The sequence below is a fragment of the Ammospiza nelsoni genome, chromosome 5 (genome assembly GCF_027579445.1).
Source record: "Ammospiza nelsoni isolate bAmmNel1 chromosome 5, bAmmNel1.pri, whole genome shotgun sequence".
Classification (NCBI taxonomy): Eukaryota; Metazoa; Chordata; class Aves; order Passeriformes; family Passerellidae; genus Ammospiza; species Ammospiza nelsoni.
The window spans coordinates 25,617,957-25,623,956 of record NC_080637.1 but is presented as its reverse complement, the minus strand read 5'-3'; positions in this window follow the sequence as shown (position 1 = coordinate 25,623,956).

Sequence of the window (6,000 nt, the reverse complement as noted above, 5' to 3'; positions counted from 1 at the left end):
CACGACCACTCATGCAGAAATGAAATATTTAACTACAAGGGTATCTTGTATTTCAGAAGTTATTTGCTGACACTTCATTCTCTGATCCTTGTAGTCCATACAAAATGATTTGCACATAGGAAATATAAGTAAATGCTTTACAAATTGACTTTTTGAATATTTTTTCACTACTTCTAATAGATTTTATTAAGTGCTTTCTGCTCTAAAATGTTTCAAATGTTGTGGGGTTTTTTATAATTTAAAAGCACATTGCATGTATTAATCTTCTTAAAGGAATCCTCAGTTTTCCTCAAAAAAACAATTAGAAAATAGGGTTGCACAACATCATAAAAAGACATAGGAACGCTGATGTGTATTTATTATGCTTATTAATTTAAATTTTGTTAAAATAAAGATTGATTATAATGTTTTTTTAATAGGAAAAAATCCTTACATATTTTACCTATGTCTAAACAGGTAGAAATCGCTTATTTTTTGCCTAGTTTGAGTGGTTATGAATACAGAAATCTAACTAATCTTCCTTCTTTAACAGTTAGAACAAATTACAGTGCCCATTTCATCCAGTAAAAATACAGCCTCATGTCATTCTACATCACATTAAGAATCAGTGGAAGTTGGGGAGGTGGATGTTGAACTGTCAAATTTTAGAAAGAGTGGAGAAACTTGAGATCAGATTTTCAGCCTACAAATTCAGATGGAAGAATTTAATCAGCCACTTTCCACACAGTCAGTGTGCTTCACTGACTATCAGAAGTTCTGTCTGTCACATACAGATGTGGATGTGAAAGTTTGATGTGTGTTTCCCAGCTCTACCTAATTGGATAACTACAGAACTGGCATTAGAATAGACAATTAGTAGTCAGCACTGTATACTGGACAACAGCCACGTTTGGAACAGAAAAGATATATATTTTCAGTGTACCTTCTATGTCAATAAACTGAAAAAAATACTTAGCAGTGAGTCAGCCTTTATACATTGGATTTTAGCATATGCTTTCCATTATGGAAAATAGGTTTCTGTTGTTTGTTTGAAAGCATAACTCTTCGATTTTCATGTGTATTAGATAACCTTTATTTTTATTTTGTGCTTCCTGGAATGGAAGGAGAATAGGATGACCCTTAGCAAATGCTAAGAAATGTCTATGCACCACCTCACTCAGAAGATTTTCATTCTTGGTCACTTTCCCCGGTAACCCACAGGGAGTCCCAAAATGTTAGTAGTCACTGTCATGGATGGAAAATGTGAATATTTTTATTGGTAAAACAAATTTTACCACTGTAAAACACTTTCTGAACCTGCCTCTTGTGCTATGCAAAGGCCATTACCCCATCCAACTCTGCAAACAGACTGTCCTTTATTATGTGTGTGATAGCATTAGCATCACAGACAGTGTTCATTTTCTTACCAATCCCCACTACAGGACATCAAGGAAAAAGCTTCATGATTGAGGCAGATGCTGTTCAGCAGGATTCCAGCATTGAGATAGCAGGCTGAATAGTAACATACTTTTCAGACATTATATTATAAAATTCCTGTAACACATCTGGTCAGTGCTGTTGCTAGAAGTCATAGCCTGACTGCACCAGGCACCCTGTTTTGCCTCTGTTCAGTTACTTGCATTTAAATACAGCCTAGGCAGAATGGAAAAGCAATGAGATTTTTGAATAATTTGCTGGAGGGCTTAAAATATCTTAGTAGAACAAGATGACTATCTAAAAAAAATAATTCTCCTGGGTGGCACATTCATGGCTTCATGACTAATTTGAGATGGCATAATTTTAGAGATACTATGACGAGGACAGAGCTGCTGCGTCCTAAGACTTCAACCTACTGTCATAATGTGAAGGTATAAGGACACCTGAAAGGGCACAATACTTGTCATTTAAATTAAAAGTGCCAGAATAGTTGTCCATGTTGTTGAGTTTCTGAAATGATAACATCTCTTGTTTTGTTTCAGATGTTACCAAACCCCATACTTTCACTATTTCAGCTATGGAGCATTTTGGAGTCACTCTGGAATATAGACTTTAAATCAAATTGTTAAATAAAGCAGAAGTAATTGGTTTCTGGTTTCTATTTCGTTTTGGGTAGAATATAAAATTTTTGGTTATGCAACCCTAAACAGTTTGAAAACAAATCACTTGTGAGGATATTATCTCAGTGAGATGCATTGCCAAAACTGCAGTTGGAAGGATGTGTAAAGTTTGTTTATATGAGCATGGCCTCTGGTACTTGGTGTTCTCTGAAGTACTTCTTCAAACTGATTTGTTGCCTCAGTCTGAAACAGCCCAAACAGACCAGTTTACAGGTAGCATAGATAACAGATTTACAGATAACAGATCTTTGTTAGGTCCTGAGAAAGGCAAATGATGATGTGGAACAGCATTTTAAGGAACGATAGAAAACTGGTAAGATTTTTCCTTTTTTTAATATAGTATTGGTTAGTGACTTCCTTATACTTGTTGAGGAAGAAACACCTAAAGAATTCTTCTTTCTGTTTTAAAGATTAAAAATAAAGAGAAAGAAGAAAAAAAAAAAGGGTACATTGGTGAGGCTTTCAAGTTATTTTTTTTACTATTTAATTTATTAAGGGTAAAGGGAATAAAGGGATTGTAGGCCTTCTCCCCACATTTCATGCTCCTAGGGATTACATTTACAGTGTCAAGGCTTCTTTGCTATGGCATTCCACACTCCTTGCCAAGCACACTTGCCTTGTTCTTGAACTTATTCATGTTTTACTAGGTGTAAAACTAAATAAACAAAGAACAAGTCTTTTTAGGAATTTCCTGGAAATCCAAAGTGTTCCAGATTCTTGACTTTGATATAACTCGAGAGCAGGCTGCGTCTTATTAAACTACTGATACTAAAGTGTGTCTGAAATCTTGATACCGAGGCCTTCCAAGCTGCTGCAACTATATTTATAATGCATGATAATAATAAATTAAAAATAATATTAAGTAGCACTGAAATGTTACTTCTCTTGCAAAAAAAAAAAAAATATCCTGGGTTTCTGTTGGATTATTACAGTTGTAGCAGTAAAATGTGTTGAATGTATTGTTTCACTGTCTTACAAACCACCAGGACACAGCAATGCCAGATGGTTGGGGTTTATAGCCAGAAATTTATGTACATTAAAAAATATATAATGACACTCTAATAATGCTTATGAGAAGCCTGAATTTAGAAATATCTCAGCCACCAATCACCTGCCAACAATGAATAATCCCTGAGAAAAAGAGCCAGAAAACCAAGATTGCATATACTTTCTTGGAATTATGAACAGATTTCTAACTTGATGGAAATTCAAATAGTGTCAAAAGTTGTGCAAAGGAAAACTGTAAAAAGGCCATATATGTAATAACACAGAAACACACTTATATTATTATATTATATTAATTATATTTAAGTTTAGCATGACAAGAAGTGTGAAGAAATTTCATTGACATGTAGCTAAATATGGACTTAGTGTCTTATTGAAAATTTTCACCTCCTCCCTGCAAAAGTTCTTTAGGAAGTTTAAATAAGAAGAAAATGACACAAATACTATAGTACTTGAGTCATATTAGATTTGAAAAAGACATTTTCATGTCTTCTGAAAGTGTTAGAGATCTTGAAATTATAAGTAAGGAGATGAGTGCAGACAAGTAAAGTCAGCAGAATAAAGATAAGTACATGGGATGTAAAAAATTAGACATTGATGGTAATTTTTAAAAAGTTATTTGTATACAACCTGTTTACACTCAAACAGAGAGATCTCATCAATCATTAAAACTGATTCATGATTCTCAAAGTAAGTGCCTCTTTTCTTTACTTGTAATTTTGCCGAGCCTGAAACATCTGTTCTAAAATTTCCCATATCAACTAAATTTTTGGGAAATTTCAATCCCAACAGATATGTTTCTACCACGAACAAGATTAGACTGAATAAAGTGATGATTTATCCAGGGTCACAATGGCAAATTAAAAAAGATGCACCTAGCTGGTGCCTTAAATGTTGTAGCACAGTGGATCAATCACAAGTCAGCTCTTTACAACCAAACAGGATGTGTGTTTCATAATTCAGTGTCCTTTACAAAAAAAATCTGTGACCCTGGAGAGAAGCACTTGCCAAAGTGTTTTGTTGTTGATGTTGTTTGTTTTTGCTGATTTTTTTTATATTAACCCCTCCCCACTTTTAACATAATCACTTGAAATTGCAAGAGCATAATTACATAACTGTGATATCTCTTGGCTGCACTATCGTGGTAGTTATAAGGATGTGGCAATGTGGAACCTACACAGGAAGCAATTGATCCTGAAGGTTGGTATTTTTCAAGAATTTCTCATTTTAATTAATTGCCATAAGTAATACAAATGCATTTTTAGTTGTACAGTGTTAGAAAATGAGAAACTGTGTCAGAATATGATGGTGCGGCAGAATTACTCTTGTGGAAGATTTTATTTTTCTCAAAAGCATGTTAGTTACCTCAAGAGATTTCAGTCCACTTTTGAAAACAGCCATCTAGAGTTCGCTGTTAATGGAATTAGAGAGGAACCTTATGTAAACTCCAAATTTAGGCCCCTCTATAAGAAGGAAGCCTGGATCATAAGCCTGGCTTCCCACTTTGGGCCCATTTCCATAAAATTCAGAGGGGTTTAGTTCAACATACACTGTTTAAGATGCATCTAATTCAAATAGCATTCTGTAGAGAATCTTCAGTGCATTCATCCTTCCACAAAGAGGTTCTCCATAAAAGCTCTGTCTTTCAAGCCGGATAGCTCCTGTACATGAATAACTTTCACCATAGGAACTCACTGAGGCAGCAAACCCTGTTCTTAGTGTCTTTTCAGAAATAACAGGCTCTTGGAACAATATTCTCTAAGTCCCCTTCAGAAGCAATTAACTGCTTCCAGTACACCTGGAGCGTATTAAGCCTGGGAGAGGCCTTAAAGCTACAGTTCACATTTCACTTCGGTCTGGTAAGAAATCAAAAGGGGGAATTTAAGAAGTCAGCTAATGCTCATTCCATATTTCTGGCAAGCAAAATATTCATAGAAGGTGCTTGCTTCCTTTGGCAAGGGAAACCCTATTTCCATCTTAGGAAGCTTCACATTGTATGAATATTTAATTTCCCTTCACTTTAACCAGAGAAAACGCATAGTAGAACATTTTAAGGGCTTTTCTCAGTTTCCAGCTGTGTGATCTACATATCAACATAAAGATCTATGGCATCTGCTAAGACTACCTGCTTTCAGAAATGACACAGGTGTAGCTATGGTCACCAGCTTGTCACATATCAAGCTATTAAGTGCTAATGATATCTGATGATATACATTCATTAAATCCCCAAATCAATGACAGCTCTGTCTCTCTCAGCATATGGATGATCTAGAGACAAAACTATGAAATTATTTAGTAACCTCTGCAAAGTTAAGGTATATCCTCTGCTGAAGTTTCTGTCCCTCAGACTATTCCAACTCACAAAGGGAGACTATCAATGGGTGTGAATTTCCTCTTCTCTGAGAAGTTGAGGAAAAATCAAACAAACGGAAATGTTTTGAAAATTGAAAAGCAATTAAACAAACATTGAAAGCTCTAGTTTTCTTTTAAAAATAGGATAAGGTTTTTGAAAAGTCCTGGCAGTCAAAGAGGACAAGAAATGTCAGGAGTAAGCACATTTGAGTGCATGGCATTGAGCCAACAGTTTTCATATGCTGATCCTACCGATGATATCCCTGTCACATCTGATCATAGTCCAGGTAAAATCACAAAGATGCAGATGAGATAAACTGGAAATAAACTCTTTGCTTTTGTAAAACTGCAGGAGTCTGAGACAGGTATTACCCATCTAATTGGGATCTGGCAGAAATAGTAAAATACTTATTCCTTATATTAAAGAGCCATGACTCAGATGCAAGCACAATGCACTTCAGAATGAATGTGCCAGTTCAATGTGGCTGGCTTTATTAGCTAATAGAGGCTATAGACAGCAGATCAACCTCTTCCTGGTGAATGGATG